We start from the raw sequence: 19,134 nt of genomic DNA, 5'->3' as shown, positions 1-19,134 counted from the left end.
TTTTATGACTATCCAGGATGAACAAACAAATTGGGGCACAGAGCTAATAACTTATGCCAGCATCGCTCCATGCATCAAGGATCTTATATGCACATGGGAAGGTATTACAAAAATTAGGCTAATGTACCAGAAAGAATGAGTTTGATCTTCCATTACAGCATTATTCTAGCACCATGGCTTTGCATTTCAGGCAACTTCATGACAAATCCCTTCTCCAAAACCCTAGATAAGTGTACCTGCTGATCAGAATTCACCTCGCTTATGTTGGACTGCGGACCTTTTGAAAAAAATGGAGCAGATGAGTCAAGTCGTATTTCCTCTATGCTTGATACCTTTCTTGCAAATGGCTTTATATTTGATGAGAGTATGGAAAATATTTTTCAGCCTCTCTGATCAGGTTGTTTACAGTCATTTAATCAGCTCCGTCCCTCCTTCAAGCAACTTCATGGGTTTCTCTTTCCCAGCGTAGGAGCATCATCAGGGGACTGATCCAATGCATCTCAAACAGCAGGTGGGAAGATGCTATGAAAACACTGCAGCAGGCAGCAAGGGAATGCAGGATTCCCATTCTGAACTGACTACTTCAAGAAGTGAAGGAAAAATTAATATTCATTCCTTATTACTGATATTAACAATAAAGCAGCTAGCTAAAGGCCAATTTATAGGGCTAACTTGTAATCTGCTTTGTGGACGTCACAGAAGGGCAGCTACCTTCAGCAAAATAACCCAGGAATGCAGTGACCTGTAGCAAAAGTGATAAGCTTTTGATGCTGAACATATATTCAAATAAATATAATCACTGCAAAGCAATAAGAAATGGTGAACTGGAAGTTCTGCTACTCAAAAATCCCGTATGGATTCTGCTCTCCATTTCACAAAGAGTTCACTGGTTGAGTAGGTACTGCACAATTCTTTTCTGAGTTTTTTGGATATGTATAAACATATATCAATATATATAGTAAAATTAACTTTTCACATATGTAATACAGAAGCTCAGTGAATCTAACAATTCCGTACTTCGCACATTCTCTACATTCAGTGTATATTTTGTGGACGAACCTCTGAGACAGAAACCCTAGCAATACATTAGCATAACAACAGTATATTAATAACATCAATGCCATAATAAAACAATAATAGCTTAAGAAACATCAATATTTTGTCACCCACGGATCTTCCGTGGAAAAGAATGCTAATATAAATGCCACTGATAAAAGCATGACTTTATTCTTCTGTCACACACAAAATATCACTACCATATAATTAATGCCAGTAAACTCACGGGCTCTACTTGCGCATTGCTTTTATTCTCTTCGGGAGGAAATAATTCCAATGGTTTCCATCATGTGCAAGTCAGTTTTGCAATGAGTCTTCAATCCCAAAAAAAAAAAAAAAAAAGAAAGAAAGAAAGAAATGCAGCACTTAAAAATTCATTAAATACTATGTTTTCAGTCCAGACTCCTACAACAAAAGACAGGGAAGGCAGGGAATTCCGTTTCCATGATTTTCCTCTGCAGCTTCTGGAGTTCTACTGCATTTCCTTTAACACACAGAACCAAACTTTATAAACAGTTTTATGGATCAAATGCACCATATGCAGTGACATTATAATGCTTTCTGTTTTTGTTATTTTTTTTCTTAATATCCAGTTTTTTGTTGTTTTTTTTTTTTTCCCCAATGACTACCAAGAATTACGCTGACATATTGAGCTGACTGATCATCAGTTGGCTGATATGCTGACCCTGCTTCGAGCAGGGAGGTTGGACTCTGATTTCTCCAAGCCTCTTCCAGTCTCAACAATTCTGTGAGTCTGGGGTTCAAGGTCAGCAGACAGCAGGTGAAACGTTTTCATTCTGTCACTCCACAAGATACCGGAATCACTCCTGTCCCAGCATTATGCATAGCCTCGGCAGCCCCCATTCAAGAAAAATGAACACAAACTGAATCAAGCACAGAAAATCATTACTAAGATGAATGGGAAAGGCAGGCCTTATCTTCCACAAGAAAACTGAATGAACTTAGGTTCAGCCTAGCAAACAGGAGCCTGAAAAGGTTTATGATTGATTGTCTGAAGTACATTAAAGAGCTAAATACTGTGAATGTCTATTTAAGCTAAATGACAGCATTAAATTAACAACAAACTGTCCATGTGTATTAACCATTCTTGAAAAAAAATGCGCCAGAAAATAGTAGAAAGGTCCTATGAAGGCTTTAAATAGCATTTCCATCTGCCAGCAATTCTGGCAGTACCAAAGCCAAAAGCTCATTACATTTAATATGGAGTTCACTGAATTTTGACATTTTTGTGAGGTCTGTCTGTCTTCAAACTAAATGCTGGGGAAGACAATGCAATTTTTCAATGTGCTTTAACTTCCATAGAATTTCACACTGTAATGGGATATGACACTTCAGAAATTTCTCTATCCATGTCTTTCTCAAATGCAATACACACAGTTTGAAACTATTAGCTATAACAACAAGTAAGCAATTTGCTTTCCAGCAACTCAGGATAGAATTCTTCAAAATTTAATGCGAGGAAAAACTTCAAAACTCTCAGAACTGTCTATACTAAAAAAAGAAAGGCAGGCCCAGAGGCATGCAGTTCTTGGAAAAAAGCAATTAACAACTTAGAAATTACAGTTCCTAAATCTTTCTAAGGACGCGTGACAAATCTTTACAGCACTAAAGCAGTGATTGATACCTCACATAAAGCCCCCTATTAACGACTGGAAAGACCAACAAATTGCTTGTCTATTAGGTCAGAAAATTCAAGGCAACAGCTTGTATGTTCTCTGTTAAAAGAGATGAAGAAAACATGACCAAATTAACTAACCTGAACAGGCAAAACTTGCTTTCTAAAACTCGGTGTTCCCTGGCCTCCCTGTTCATTATACATCTCAGCTACAAAAAGGTGGGGCGAAGTTTGAAAACCCCTTGGTCTCAGCCCTTGAGAGATGTTTAGCTGCTGATGTGTCGGCGTGCCAGACTTTGAGCTGCAAAAGTCAACCTGGTAGGTAGGAAGCACAGACATTATGCACCTCATAAAATCCTTTAGTCAGGGCATTCCATACAGAAGATTTTGAGTCACTGGCTTCCTGACTTTCAGGACTTGTTAAGAACAGAAAAGCGTACTCGATGGATCACTGCTGTGATGAAAGGTCTGTGACTCCAGGCAGATGGCTCATGCCTTTTCAAAAACAGCTTTGTGTACAACCTCTTCTTCCCCAGCACAGTGTCCATGTGGACACACACACATGATGTTTGGTGGAGCATCACGTGCAGAGGCGTGTAGACTACGGTGAGACACTTGTTTGTTTGCTGAAGAAAAAACAACAGAGCCTCTCTTAATTCTTCACAACTGAAAAAAAAAATCTTTAAAGTAATTTTAAATAGGGAAAAAAAAGATTACTCCCACTTTTTAGAAAAACAGTCTCTGAGGATCTGCTTTGAAACACTGATAGCACAAGTAGTTGGACGTTTTTCCATTTTATCCTGCCTTTTACAGGGTAACAATTACTACATTATCTCTGGAGAGGGCACAAGTCTCCCTACAATTCACATTTTAGTTCTGATTTTTATCACTCCCTCTTATGAAGTCTTAACCTCACTATGGGAATGGAAATACATCACCGACCTCGAGGGAGTCAGTCTGAGGCAGTTTTGTGTACATAAATTATTTCTAGAACGTGTGTGTAAGACACACAAAAGTTTGTAACACTTAAATCTTTAATTACTCTTACTGCAGGTTACAGTGATCACTCTCTTAATAAAGTGGTGAACTTCTGACAGGCTTTAAACAAATTGCTCTTGCGTGCTGGAACTGATCACATCTAGCAAGAGCCGCGCAGGTAAATCGCCGTTCTGGCTAAGTAGCAAAAGTGATGGCAGCTACCTTGTCAGCCTTCTTTTGAGAGCTCCTGGGGGAAAAGGGGAAAAGGATCAAGGTAGGTTCAGTTGTCAGTGCTCACTTCTGTACCTCTTTACTGTTTTAATTTTGATGCTCAACAGATTTTTCTGAGAGTCTGTTGGATACCTGAGCTGACTTAACAGGATAATTAACTCGCTTAGACTTCAGTTTTCGGATAAAAGAATTTTAATTTGAAGGTGACTGCATTTATGTGCCCAAGTATATTCCCATGCCTTTTTTTCTGTGTAATTCTCCTGTCACTGAAATTTACTTCTTGAAAAATATACTGACATATTTCAGATGAAGGATCTGGCTCCATCCTATTTCATTTGACGAGGAAGTCATTCAAAAATGTTGCTGGAAGTGGACGGGTCCCAGCGGCTCCCTGAGCTAACACCAGGTCTAAGCAGCAGCCACGGACACGCTGGCTGGTTGTCATCGCACTTTTCCTCACAAATATTAAGCCAAATATTACTATATGCTTTAAGTTCTTCTTCACCATCAACAGATCCTGAATATTAAATAACTTACTACTACCTCCTACAAGTTGAGGAAAACTCCCTTGGAGTTTCCTGGCATCCTGGATGGAGCCCAGTTGAAGACTTCAGCTCCAGCTTCACTAAACCGACATTTTAGCCATCCACTTTCTTTAGCTCAAAGACAAATTATGGTCAGAAACAATTCAAAGACCATAGCTATAATGCACATGTAATCCTCAGTAACATGTAACAAATAAATACGATGATTCTTAATTAACTTAGATTCTAAGATTTACTGACATCTTGCAAACATTAACTAGTTATTCTTGTACTAAACTGTATGGAACAACTAAGAGAAATGATGTACGAGCCTTGTCTCAGCAACGTACAAGAACTTCCCATTATACATAAATGGAATCATCTGGGACTGCATCATCCTAAATACTAAAATAAATGCAAAACTAACACTGTCATCAAGATGTAGCTCTACATTTGGCTATATCAACATGTGCCGTATTCTACTTAGAATTAACAGCTCCTCTCCTTTCAGATTTACCAAACTCTGGTCTTAGATGAAACAGACTTATTTCAAAGGTACCAGTTACGGTATATTACTTTACAAAGGTAGACTGTCAACTTTTCTGTAACTTCCCAAGTTGATTTAAGGATTAATACACCAAGTTGTGACTTGAGTCAAAAAAAAGATGAAAAGCTACTTTAGCTAAATATTATTCTCATTTACTGTATTAACACAAAACTTTATATAAGTTCATATTCAAATGATCAAAGCTGATGCTGCCTCTATCTTCTATTTTAGCACCATCATTTTAGTTTATATTAGTCACATCGCTTAAGGCTAAACTTAAGGCATCACTGTGTTAAACAACAATGAAAAATCCATTCAATATAGAGAGACCTCTGTAACATAATTTAAACTTACTCTTACACAATATTGTAAATTACTTTTGTTTTATAACTTAAAAATTGTAAAATTCATGCAGCTTATAACAGGTATTGATATTATTCTTATGTTAATATAATATTGAACATCTTAAAATGCAACAGGATGCAGAGAAACCCACTTGTGCTACTTCCCTTCAGCGGAATTAAGTTCTTTGTAACTAAGTCAGATCAACCCCAAACATAAATTTTAGTATCCACACAATTTAGAAAATTTAAGACAGGTTCAGTAGGGCAAAATGGATTAAAGTAAATTTAGTACTGAAATATATTTTCCATAGAAGAGACTAACATTTCCTTGAAGGTCTGCAAAAGGCACTTTATGACCCCTTAGGAATCAAATACAATATTTGTGGCATGAACACATATACTGTAACATTTATCGAGACTATTTATCTGAGATAAAACACATACGATACGAAATGTGAAAGCCATTATAATATTTTGTCCCCATTTATTTACCTGGCCAGGATACACTATTGAATTTCACAACTTGTTTATGACGAAGTCATGGGAATATGGCAATTGCATAAGTAATACCCCAAGTCAAAATGCAAAGCTGTAACCACTGAAAAAGTACAATTGCTTTTTATAACAGTTCTTAATCTGCTCTTTCCTCACCACTGAAATATAACACGTTAACCATTTATTGATCTTTGATGTCATCATGTGAGCTTTAAAATGAAAAGGCATGGGCTTCAACAAAAACTCTGTTCCATAACAATTTAATGCAGTTGGCCTTTCTTGTAATATAGTTATACTTTACAAAGTAAGTGTTTGTGATGTTAGATACCAAGTGTTAGAGTCACAGCAGATACAAAAGGAAGGAGAGACACCATAGATCACAATCATTGGTTTGCCTTGTGCAATGAGAAGTAACACTAAATAGAAAATACTAAGATACACCTAAGAAATTCCGCCTTTTTTGGAACCGATGCTTAAAATACACATGCCAGTAGTGAAATTAGTTTTCAACTTGCAGCTACACCATAGTATATGCACATCTCGTAGCCAAATCCCTTCAAGCTCGGCATGCTGGAACCTACATACACAAGTGACTAAACTGACAAGCATGAAATCCATTTGGGTGCACGAGTCTCCCTGCCTCATGCAGACAAACAGGTGGTGACGCTCACAAATATAAGGTGATATCTGTGTGTATGAACCAGGTTGAGCTTTTTGGCAGAAATCAGTGCTGCAGGAAACATCACCAGAGATGCAACATGGCAGACTGTAATCACAGACGCAGAGTGGTGAGATCGGAGCAGGAAACCTCCACATAACCACCTCCCTCGGCCTTTTGTGAAGGCAGAGGGTGTAACAGCCTGCGGATGACATTTTGTCCGCACCAAGAACCTGCCTGTGCTAATACTGAAGTCACACGCTTTCATTTCTGCTGCCTTTTCTTTCCAACTGCACCAGTTTTGCTACAATACCATAATCAGATAAACTGCTGAGTCATTCAGGACGCACTGCTGACTCATGACTGTTGCAGTTTCTTTGCAGGAAAGACTTGACAAAGTGTTTTGGATAAGTAGTTGCAGATGAATTAAAACTTTCTATCCCCGTTCTTCTCACATAACAATGATGATAACATTTAAATGCCTAACTACCTTCTTGCTTGCCTGAAAGCTCAGTGAGAGACTTAGTTGCTAACATGAAAAAAGGGGAAATGTATTCAGCATATTCTCAAACACCAGTCTTCTAAAAAAAGAACAGGTGAGAGAAATGTCACAGCTTTAGAAAGAAAAGTGTTAAGTCTTACAGCAGGAAGCAACCAATGTCTATCGTGTACTTGGTGTCAGAATTTCACCACCATTTGGAAAGCTGGACCAGCAATGCCAATCGCTGGTCATCAGGTCCCAGCATTTATTCAAGAGGCCACCTTCGCCATGATGCTCTCCCCCAATACTGTAGTCGACGTTCTACATCCTACTTGATATTTCCACCACAGAAGTAATGGGACATAGGTTTTGCAGTTACAGTAAGAACAATGTGTGGAGAGACAGGACTCTCAGACGATGCAGTGCCAAATACTTTTCTGTTCCATGATGTGGCCCCACTGATTTCAAGATGTGGCTTTAGGGATGAAAGAAAGAATGGAAATACGACTACATCGCAGGCCAGCTTTTGAATGAAGAGACAGAACACAGCGTAGTATAACAAACATTGTGAGTAACATATAATTATGTTTTAAAGCAGAACTATGGATCAAAATACTTATTAATGGAACCCCTGAATTTATTAATTTCACTAAAGAGGTAAGCCACTAAACTGTCTTCGAAGTGGTGTTAATATAAAGGTCAGTCAGTCATTAGCAGCATAAAGTATCCTCCTGCACCTTGGAGAATTCAGATAGTTAGTAATGGATGTTAAAAGACAACCCAGCATTGTTTTAGCACATTTTAGTTGAAAATTGGAATATTCTTTACATAGAAATGTAGCATATTAAAACGCTAACCTTTTCACTATAGAAAATGCCAGTACTACATTACACAAGAACAGAAACATTTTTTTTAATGTGTCTTTGTAAATGTTGGCTAAAACCAAGCAAGGATAGACACTCAACAAATACTGCAATAAAAAAAAAATATATTTTACCCTACTTATGGCAGCTGTAAGGGATTCAAAACTCCCTCAGACAAGCTCCACCTGTGGAAAGCCAAACAGTACAGGGAAGAGGCAGCTGGGAAGCTAGATTTTTTTCTTTCATGGAAAGTTTTAATCAGAGACAAAAACATTTTATTAAAATTGGGAGGGGGGGGTCTGTATAAAACATGTTTTGGATTATCAGAATTGAGAACATTTGGATGTTTTCATATTCTAAGAAAAGAAAAAAATGTACCAACAAAAGTTGTTACTCCCCCTTCCCAAAAGTACTATTTAATTGAAAAGCCATTTTCTTTCCAGAAAAAAAAAAAAAAAAAAAGTTTTGACGAAAAACGTCCTACTTGCAACTACTAGTTTTAATGTTCAGACTAAGAGTCTGGAAACCACTGACACTGATAAATTTGCTAGTAGTAGCAGAGCAACGCTGCAAGCTTCCTGCAATCCCCACCTCCCTTCAGGGACCCAGAAATAGCTGCTGAAGTCCCACGGTGGGTTTTGCTGACTCAGGAGGAACGCGATTAGACCGGGAAGAAAATGCACTGACAAGTCATTTCTCAGATAGCTTTTGCTCTCAGGATTGCAGGTGAGGAGTGCCCTCTCGGAGAGGCCTTTGGCTCATAGGAAATTCAGCCACGCCGCCGAGGTAATAGCAGCTGTCCTCGTTAACCGACTCTTAATCCACGAGTACAAAGTAATTTGTATTCCGCTTGTAGGGATTAATCTAGGCCAAAGCAAGAGTTTCTAGTGAGCCTGCTGCATAAGAAAATCTCAAATACCGAAAGGAAAGCTTGCGAACAAGAACATGGCTTAACGTATCTTCTCCTGGTTTTCACAGCCTTACTGTGGAGTTCTACATTTACAGCACTAAAAAAGTATTTGTGTCAATAGAGGAAAGGGAGAATTTAGTTACTGAACCAACGGTCTGGACACACAACACCATTTATCTGCAAAATGTATGAAGCTTTTTACCAACAAATTAATGAAGAAGAACATCTCTTACAACTCCTTGTGCAGTTAAGCCTCTCCACAATGCTTGGGTACTGCACATGTAATTGCTACAGACCAGTCCTGGGCCGCAAATAATTCACGTTAGCACAATTCATTTTCCCTTAACCCATTTTCCCTTATACCAATGTTTCCCTCAACACACAATGAGAACGGAACTTGTTTTTCCATGTCCCTCAAGTCATCTTTTCTAATCCAGAACTTTTGTAAAAGACACTAACCATTACTGCTATTAGCAGATTCCCATATTTATAATGTCTAAACCCTTATATTTCAAAAGATTCTTATGACTATTTTGACATGCTGCCATGGTTTGCCACAGGCCTTTAAAATACAGAAGGCAGAATGCCCTTAAGCTAAAAAAAGTGCCTTTTCTTTATGCCATTAACTTGTACTCAGGCTGAGCTGAGTTACAAATTGTTTAAAAGTGACATTTCTTTTTTTTTTTTTTTTTTTTTTTTTTTGCTTGAATTGCTCAGGAAAATTTAGGAACACGGGACTGGAAGGGTTCTCCTGAGTCATCAGATGCAGTCTGTAGGCACCGTGTTATATAACCCTTTTCAAAGTATTGAGCTCTACCCTAAAAGCAGCCATTCTTTTTCTGAATCCCCTACCTACCTCACTCACAGCTTGTTCCAGAACCTCAGATAATTCATGAACCTTCTTCTGATTTCCAGCCAGAATATATTAATGGCCAGTTTTAGACCCCCTTTTTTTTTTTTTCCATAAACAAATACTGCTCTTTAGCTTAAAAAGCTCTTTTTTATGTCTTGCATTTCTTCCCTCATCTCTCAGTTTTTCTCCTTCTATGTTGAACAAGACAAGTCTTTTTTAGATCCTTATGCTACACTGTGTTCTTAAGTGTCCAGTCAAAAGCCACTGAAATCAGTCTCAATTTTCCAGAAGCTTTTAGCTAAATCCAAAGGGGGTGGAGGTGTCCTGAAAGTTAAGTTACAGGCTACAATACCACACAAAGATTGGTACAATTGTATCATCCACGGACTTCCATGAATACAATTAACATACTTCTGGGAAAAGAAATGTGAAAAATACAACACCGAAATGGGAAAGAAAAGAAAAAAAAAAAACAGGATATAATTACATTTGGTGAGTCAGCATGATTTTGATGCAAAAAACACAAAAGGAACATTAGCTTACATACTAGAAAAAGCTCCTTAATGATGAGATTAGTTAGGAGTCTAGAAACTAGGAAACTGTGAACATCTAAAAGTTAGTAACACAAAGTGTTGGATGAACAAACTAGCATTGAGCTGAGTGAAAGAATTTTAATTCTACGTCTTTTCTCTCTTTTTTCTCAGGGTGTTAGTTTTTGGGTGATTTTGGCGTGCAGTTTTTTGGTTTGGTTTTTGTTTGTATTCTACTCAGTAAATTTCATTATAAATTCTACCCTGAACTTTTCCCTGTAAAGGAATTTCAAGATGATAGATCTGAGAGGCGCCACATCTCTGTCTCGCACAGCGAATACATCTGATGCCCTGGAGCGGGGAGAGGAGCCTCAGCACTGCTCCACCATTCCTCATCTAAGTCCATTGCCGAGAAGCACTGGAGAAAAGAAGTGAGATCAAGGGAATCAGTGCATTTGCCATCCTGAAAGGTGAATACTGATCAACGGCATTTATGAATGATTTAGTATTCAGAGTGCATTTGGGACTCTCTTGTCATGTCATCTATCATGGGCACACAGAAAGAAAGACACAAACTAGAAAATTAATCCTTTACATCTAGCTTTATCAAGTACAATGTGTCACCGCTGTGGCTCAGCCGAACTTTATAAAATACATTCTGAAGCCACCACAGTACGTCAGCAGCAATACCTTCTACCCAGGAAGAAACCTGTGTAAACATTACATTCCACAGACCAGCTTAGGCCAAGGGTAAGGTTGGTACCCCTCCTTTGACACATACCCACTTTTCTTCCCTCCTTGGGTCATCTGAATTCTAAAGCGATGGACTACCTTTTAAGAATATAGAGTAATTTCTACTTAAAAGAGAGCTGGGAGTATATTATAGGAGCCTTTAAGGCCGCCATGTCGTGCATGGCTTTCAAGACCAATGACAGGCCAAAGGAGCAGCTGCTAATGTAGCTGTTCAGTTACTGGGTTTAAAATTTCAACCAAGTTTTATCTGTTACTGCTCCCTTTTGTTATAGTAACAACTTCTGATGTCTGTAGTCTCTGTCTTCTGACAAGAAATAAAGTTTCTTTTTCTAACTTTCTGGACACAACAGTGTTACTACGGAAAATGTTCTCTGCCCATATATGAAATTCCCTCCATGTCAGAGCTCACTCATGAATGCTATTGAGAGAAATTAATACTTTGATCTGTACTTCCTGAAGGGAGATAGCTCAATATGTCTATTATATTTGAAATTAATGCACATACCAGCTACATGCATTAATTAATATTCCTCACTATGTTTTGTAGAAATATGTTTTATAAATGAGAAGAAGAAAAGGTGCTTTGGAGGGTACCACCTACCAATGCAGCTAAAAGCAGCCAGCTCATGGACTCGGTTCCTTCTGTCTTGTTGGGCTGGTGAAAGGAAGGGCAAGGTTTGCCCTGTTAGGAATGTTACTGTCCAACAAAGGCGACAGCTAACAACCACAAGGACCGAGACATAATAACAGATTTCTCAAGAGAAGACAGCATAACCTTTGGGCTAAGCAGACCACCACTTACGATGGCACAGAAATTCCCTTTTTATACCCACTGTTAGCCTTTTGAGACTGCCAGAAAGAGTGGCTGGTTTTTATGACATGGGTAACAGTTCATTTAGACCTGAAACTCAAGACTCCAAAACTTACTTCACAGGCATAGCTTCCTTTTCTAACAGGGAGCAGACTGCTTTTTTATGAGCCTTCCTCCACGTTAACTGCTTTTTCAGTCTTTCAAGCGATTGCATGGGTAGAGTTGGCAAGGAGGCAAATACTGAGCATGACTGGCTGCGTGAGTAAGGGGCAAGGGCAGCTCTCCCTCTGCTCCTGTCACCACCTCTGAAGCAATCACACGAACGAGTCAAGCGCAGAGCACAGCCCAACACGACCGTGACCTACAAGTACATCACAGCAGGCAGCACCACGCCCAGATGCACTGCTGGCCCTGGTGAGACGTATGGGTGGGTCAGCACAGGGTTTGCAGATGGGGCAACAAGGGGATGATGCTTGCTGAAAGGAAGGGAGGTGGCGTGGGGCAGCTGGTACGTGCACGGAAAGGCAACAGCCTTGTTTTGGACACTGCACAGCTGCGACCCAAGTCAGAAGCAAGGCAGCACCTTTGCCATAGCATTGGCTGAACCAGTCCTGGCTCCTGGCATTTACAACCTGTTGGACATCACACTGTTTTGGCATCATCAGTCCCGCGAACTTTCTTCTCCATCAGGCATCCAAGCAGCCCAAGCTACCCGGTGAAACATGGAAAACTAGCAAGAGCTGCTGGGAAGAGAGCAGGCAGACCTTACCACGAGGATTCTCTTCCCTCTTACACTGTGACTACAACTCAATCCCTGTGCAGATGCACGGGAGGGTAGCACACAGTCTGCTACACACTCCGTGGGACAGTCAGGACAGCTCCCAGTTCAAGCACCGGCTGTGCTCCTTTCAGGAACCAGGGAGCCTACCCCTTGCAACAGGCCTACCACGTCCTAAAGCCTCCAAGAAACTCATTTTCAAATTGCAGCTGCTGCTAACCACACAGCAGCAAGACCACTAAGGCACAAAGACTGTCCAAGCACATTTGCCAGCCCTACCACTTTCCGAATGCCAAAAGCTGGCGAGCACATACAAGAATCATCAGGCAGCCATCAAGCGATCATGTCTTTGGGTTGCCCTGCCCTGTGACAGACTTGTATTGCTAGCATTCGAGAAAAGTTCAAGAGATGGACTTTGAAATAGCTTGAAACCTAAATATAAAGGCATGTGAACGAACACGAAGATGTAGAAAACAGATTCTAGCCACTCAGAAATTATAAACACCCAGATGTATGTATGGTCTACTAGCTGGAAATCACATTTGAGTGGTACACAGCAACATCACAACCACGGGCAATCATGATTTTCTCACCAGTTTACTTGCTTCCTGCCTTCCTCCAGCTACAGTTACACTGGTACACAACGCAGCGAGCAGAGAGCACACAGCAGCGCAGAGAGCAAGAGCTCTAGCCCAGGATACATCCTGCTACCACCCTTTTTAATTACTATTTGCAGTTCAAGGCTGCACAGATTACCTCCACCCACACAAGGTAATTTGAACACTTTTATTTCGTATAACTATGTACTGACATGATGTTAACAGTTGCAATTTCAAGGAGTAAAATCCTTAGAACTTCAGTGAGAGATCAAGCAGAAAATCTCAGATCTTTCCCTCTGGTTTCACAGAATATGAGAGCGTGAAAACAACATCTGGAGGTCCATCTAGACCCCCCTCCTTCTGGTTGGAACCGGGGAGCCCTTTTCAAAGGGATTCTTAGCTGCCACGTTCTGAAACTGCATTGTCATTAAAATCAGAATAGAAAATTGTCTGTTATTACCCAGAATTAAATGAGAATGGACTGTTTTGTGCACCAACGAGTGTAACTGAGAGGCTGTCCATCGTAACACAAAGCAAAACAAGCTTGTTATCCAATGATACTATTATCAATATTCAGCACGGTCCTGTATGAAAAATTATCTATACAATATACTTACAAATAATATGCTGCATGAGCTGACAGACAGACAAAACTCAGCTGTTAATTCCATACAGTAAGCTTAGATAGGCTTATTTGCTTTGGTCCGTTTAACCAGAGAGGGAACACAAAGTAATGTAAGTCAATGAGAATTACAACTACAACTGACCAGAATGCCAAACTGCAACAAAAATACAGCTTCTGCTTTCAGGAAACTCTGAACCAGAAGTAACATGTTGCCAAGAGAACGGTGAAAGAAGTAAAATTAATGCATTATTATAGAACTAATATCACACACAGTAATACTAAGTGATGAGAGGTGAGCTGGGAGCAAGTCACCTCTTTGGTTCCTACTGAGATATGATTTCCTTCCAGTTAGACTCCAGGCCAGAATTTCAGGGAAGGTGAATTGCTGTTGCTACACTGAAGTCATTACTTTAAATTCACTGAAATGCCCGCTTTCAGGCTGTGGCTTTTAATACGCTCCAACTTGCTTTGTTCCAACCAGACTGGGTAGGAAATCTGGGTTTCAGTGCAAAGGTACAGACCTGATTCTCCTCTCTACATAGGTTTTACCCTTCCCTGACTTTTCAAGAATTCACACTGGTAAGTGAATCAGTCTTTCGCATTAAAACGAGGCTTTTTCATTTACTTCTTTTAACTCCCACTTTAGGTCCATCCATCATGGTTTAAGAAAGCCCTGTTATGGAGACTGTGGACTAGTCCATGCCTACCACGAGTGGGCTGGCTGCCAGCTCATCTATACTGACGCAGCCTGGTAGAGACACTAAAATGAAGGTAAATGGTTCCTTATTTGTAAATCAGTACCGTAAAAGGAGTCCAGATTTTTAATAGTTACTCTGGTGCTACAACTGATAAAGTTAAATTCTTAACATTTCTACAGTTAAGAATGTTTAATGCCTTAAAATAAAAATGAAAGTATACAAAAATTAGAATAATGTCTAGGAACTAGAAACTGCTGGTTTGCATGTTGTCAAAAAATGCATAAGTATGCTTTTGAAGTGTACTTTTCCTGCAAATAAATGCAATGCAAATACTGGGTCCCATAAGGCCTGGTTTATAGCCCTTACCCTAAAAAGCAGTCCTAAGGATTAGCATAGTTAGGTACGTACTGTAATGTAGCCTGTTGTATATTCATTCGCAATGGGTATAATTCTCTTCTTAGAGATATTATGAAACCCAACAACAGCCCTTGTATGTAAATGGAGAGTTCCACTAGCTTGTGTTTAAAGGTATCTATAATTACAAATAATTGACACGTATGAAATATTTACATATTTTAAAAGTGCTGATTGTACTATAAGCCACCATAATATATATTATTTCGAAACATAAAACATCTTAGGAAAATTTAAAAAAAAATAAATCCTTTACATTTTAACTTTCATACTCCTCAGCAATTTTTTTTGTAAATACATTCATTTTCAAAAAGTATGTCACTAGTAACATTAGAAAGAATTTCTGAATGCCCATCAGACAAAATTAACCCTACTTCTCCCTGGACTACAATAGGCTTTTCCCATTTTGTCAAGATATAAAAGTTTTACATTTCCAGGCAAAGAGTAGCTAATCCTTTACTAGCACTTGATAATATTTTAAGCTGTGTTAGGATACTCAAATATAACATATATGCATTTTATTGAATGAAATCCAACATAATATCCAGGTCCCAAGAATCCTGTAACTGCAGAAAGAAGTCCCTGCTTAGAGAATGTAATCAGAAACAATGCCACATATAATTTAATCAATTGCTGGAGCAAGAGCCTGAGAGTTGTGACAGGGATTTTGTCCCTGACTATGCAGCTTGCTATGATCTGGAGAATCATCGTACCTTGTTACATTTCATTTTTTAGACCATCATGTTCAAGATACTAATGTTTCTTATTTTGGAAAGTATTTTGAAAATCTCATATAAAATAAACTGATTAAATATAGCTTTATGAATTCTAATTTAAATATCCATTTAATCTTATGTAAAACCTTTTTTTTTTTTTTTTACTGTGAGGGTGGTTGAACACTGGAACAAGTTGCTCAGACAGGCTGAAGAATCTCCATCCTTGAAGATGTTCAAAACACAAGTGGAGAAGGTTCTGAGCAAATGCATTCTGGTTGATCCTGCTTTGAGATGGAGTAGATGATCTAAGGAGGTTTTTCTCCAATATCCATTATTCTGTGATTCTCTAATAAACGTATGTATTTTTGAAACACTTTGGTGTATTATGTTTTTTGCACATAAACATAGAAAAATGGACGTGGAGGCACTTGGACTTCTAGCTTCAGGTTCTCCACCCTCACAAGTATTGACTTTATGTAATTAATCCTTTTCATAAATAGATCAGGCTCCATATTTCCCCTCATTAGTAAGGAAGAAGTCTTTTAGTTTTCTGAATTGTTACCTGTCCTTGCATGGTTCCAGAGTTATTACTATAACCATTCAGAGTTACTGCTTCTCATTGTGCTGCCCTCATGAATAGCCTAGCTATACAGAGGATGTTTTGTGAGTGGCAAATACAGAGACCCAAAATGAGTCCACGATTAAAAAAACAGAAAACATAGTATTGCTTAACATACAAATATACACAAGTACACCTTAAAACCCTGCATTATTTGCATATTAGTAGGTATTGCTAGCTCAGTGCAATTTTAATAGCACAAAATTTCAGGGAAATATATCAATTAGCTTACTAATATGCAATAATATGCCATGATCACCGAATATTATATATACTTCATATGTAAATAATACTGAATTTGTCAGGTGTTTCCTCTTAAGAGAATTTTTCAGTTATTTCAGTGTTTTCTTTATATATATATATATATATATATATATGTATATTTCTTTCAGTGGTTTCTTTATAAGGATTCTTATGCAGCTTGTCCAGATAGCACCGATAAAACTTAACCCAACTTCCTTTAATTGGCACTGTCCAAGTTTCAAGTCCCACGTTGCATTACAACTTCTAACATACTTAGGTATTCACACAACTCCAATTTTTTGCTTAACAGAACAAAGCACTTGAGTTATCTACTTCACACTTCTGTTTCTACCCACATAAAAACGAGACCAAAACCCAATGTGTCTTACCCTGGATTCTTACCTGATGTTCAAGATATACAGGAATATAAGAAAATAACACTTGTCATTTGCTCCCACTTAATGTATATGATGACTTCCTAAATCTGTTGAAAACTGTTGTGCTGCCAATTTTGAGAGAGAGTTCCCATATGAAATTTATTTCTACATGATCTACACTTTCCCACATGTAGATCCCTTTTTTTTTTTTTAATCACTAGGCAAAGTTAGCAGGTCTTCTGGTTTTAAAAGGACCGTTCGGGTACCTTTCTATTATCTATGACCACATGTCAGGTGGAAGAACAGCATTTGCAAACAAGAGGGAGCAGAACATGGAAAGATGTTATTTTTAGTGTCTTTGGGAGGTACTGGCAAAGAACCAATGTGTTCAGCCAAAGACAAAGCTATCTTAATTTTCAATATAAGAAAAGACACAACAATGATTAGCTTCAGTCTTGTTGTCAGACATGGTTCAGTTTCAAAAAATGAAATTGTAAATGACAAAACAGGACGGCAAGAGGAACCAGAAAAGGAGAGGTGAACAGCTGTGGAAGGCACTCAAAATCATAAAGGTCAAAAGAACACTTCCGTTCATTTCCATGTTCTTTGAGTGAGGTCCTACATAGCCATTTATGTTCCAGACCAAGTATGTGTTCTGGTAAAGCATCCTATATAATGGCTGTTATGTGGCTGTGACAATAATTCACGGAAAACATACCTTTGCTGACTCACACCAGAAGCCAATTCTGAGCCACTTCTATCTGGTAAGTCTTACTCACTACCAGGTTTTCTTCTTGCTCTTTTCAATGACTGCTGTTACAGAACATTGCTTGTACTGGTTTAGGGAAACACTGTTTTGACAGCGAAGTCTCCTCTAGCAGGGTAATTTCCATACTTTCTTTTTTTCTGACATTCATATACACTATCTCTGTTCCTTCTCCTATGACACACCATCCCATGCCTTCATTCTTAAAGCAGTTTTTCTCCATTGCTTTTTCTCACGTGATGTCAAGCTGGCTGCAATCAGTTGATTCTCATACTTGCACGGAAATCTGTTAAAACCAATAAATCACAGGAATCAGCTCGCAGAACCAGAGCACACACTATACCTAATATGAAATATTTCCCATCGAAATTAACTGACAAGCACCTATGTACTAAGCAACGGGACTTACTTATATTCTAAGTCCAGATAGATAATGACACATATACACAACTGCACCATATGGATTCCCATATGAAGTATTAACCATGACAGATATTTATGTCTTCTTCCATGCATCTTAGTTGGCATCTATTTTTCCACACGCTGTTGGTCAAAGTTTCATTTTTTCCCCTTCCCAGAATGAAGCAAAATTACATTGGCCATACTTACGAAAACAGAATCTGTTCTGTTTGTGGGAAGTAAAAATGGGTTTCAGGACAGCTGCTATAAAACATCCTTTCAACACCCAAAAGGTTCTCTTCTGTGGCATTTGGTGTACACTAACAAATAACATCACTGTGTTTTGTATACATTATTGTTTGCTTCATTATACTGTGTCATTTCAGATTCTGTTTCAAATGCTTCCTCTTGATGATAGGTAATTGCATGTTATAAGATCCAAAGAAGAGTTTGGAGGAAGACATTAATTCAGCATCAGAATCAAATGATCACAACTACTTGTTTGCTTTCAAAGACAGCACGGCACAGTGCAAAACATTTTGGGCTTTTTACTTCTTGCCACAAAATATATAAATCGATTATTAAAAAAACTGGTGCTTTCCTAGTTTCCTTTCATGTTCATCTATTCTCTGATTTTTAGGCATTATCTCTATGGTAAAGACTTCCTCATCGTATTTGGCAATTCCTATATGACTTATCTTTGATAATCTTCCTGACAGCTTCCCTGGAGTATTCTAGCTCTTTTGGCCCCAAGAGCTGCACAGCATCACAGCACCAAACCCTAGGAAGTCCGTCATGCACCAAACCCTAGGAAGTCCGTCATGCACCAAACCCTAGGAAGTCCGTCATGCTGCCTATCACCCAGGCACAACAGTGGTGTCATAAGTGACTCTCCTCTTCCTGCTGTAGATACTCACCATTTCCTGCCAGCTCTTCCTTCATGAACTCACTAAAACTTTCTTTCATTTTTACCCTGACTGACTTTTTTTTGTGTTCTGGTCATCCTTCTTTCTTTGGTTGGAGACAGATATTGTGTTACTGTACTCCCTGCTTCACATCCAGTTGCTGGTACTAAAATATTCTTTTTTTTTTTGTGCAGCCAAGGCTTCACACAGCTTTCTCCTTGCATTCACCTTTGGTTCCTTGTCCTTCTCTCCTTCCTCTCACTCACACCTTGTTTTCACCCTTCTCTCATTTAATTTTAATACCTCCCTGCCACCTAATACAGGA

Source organism: Anser cygnoides, chromosome 12 (genome assembly GCF_040182565.1).
Source record: "Anser cygnoides isolate HZ-2024a breed goose chromosome 12, Taihu_goose_T2T_genome, whole genome shotgun sequence".
NCBI classification, from domain to species: domain Eukaryota; kingdom Metazoa; phylum Chordata; class Aves; order Anseriformes; family Anatidae; genus Anser; species Anser cygnoides.
This window is presented reverse-complemented; position numbering follows the sequence as displayed.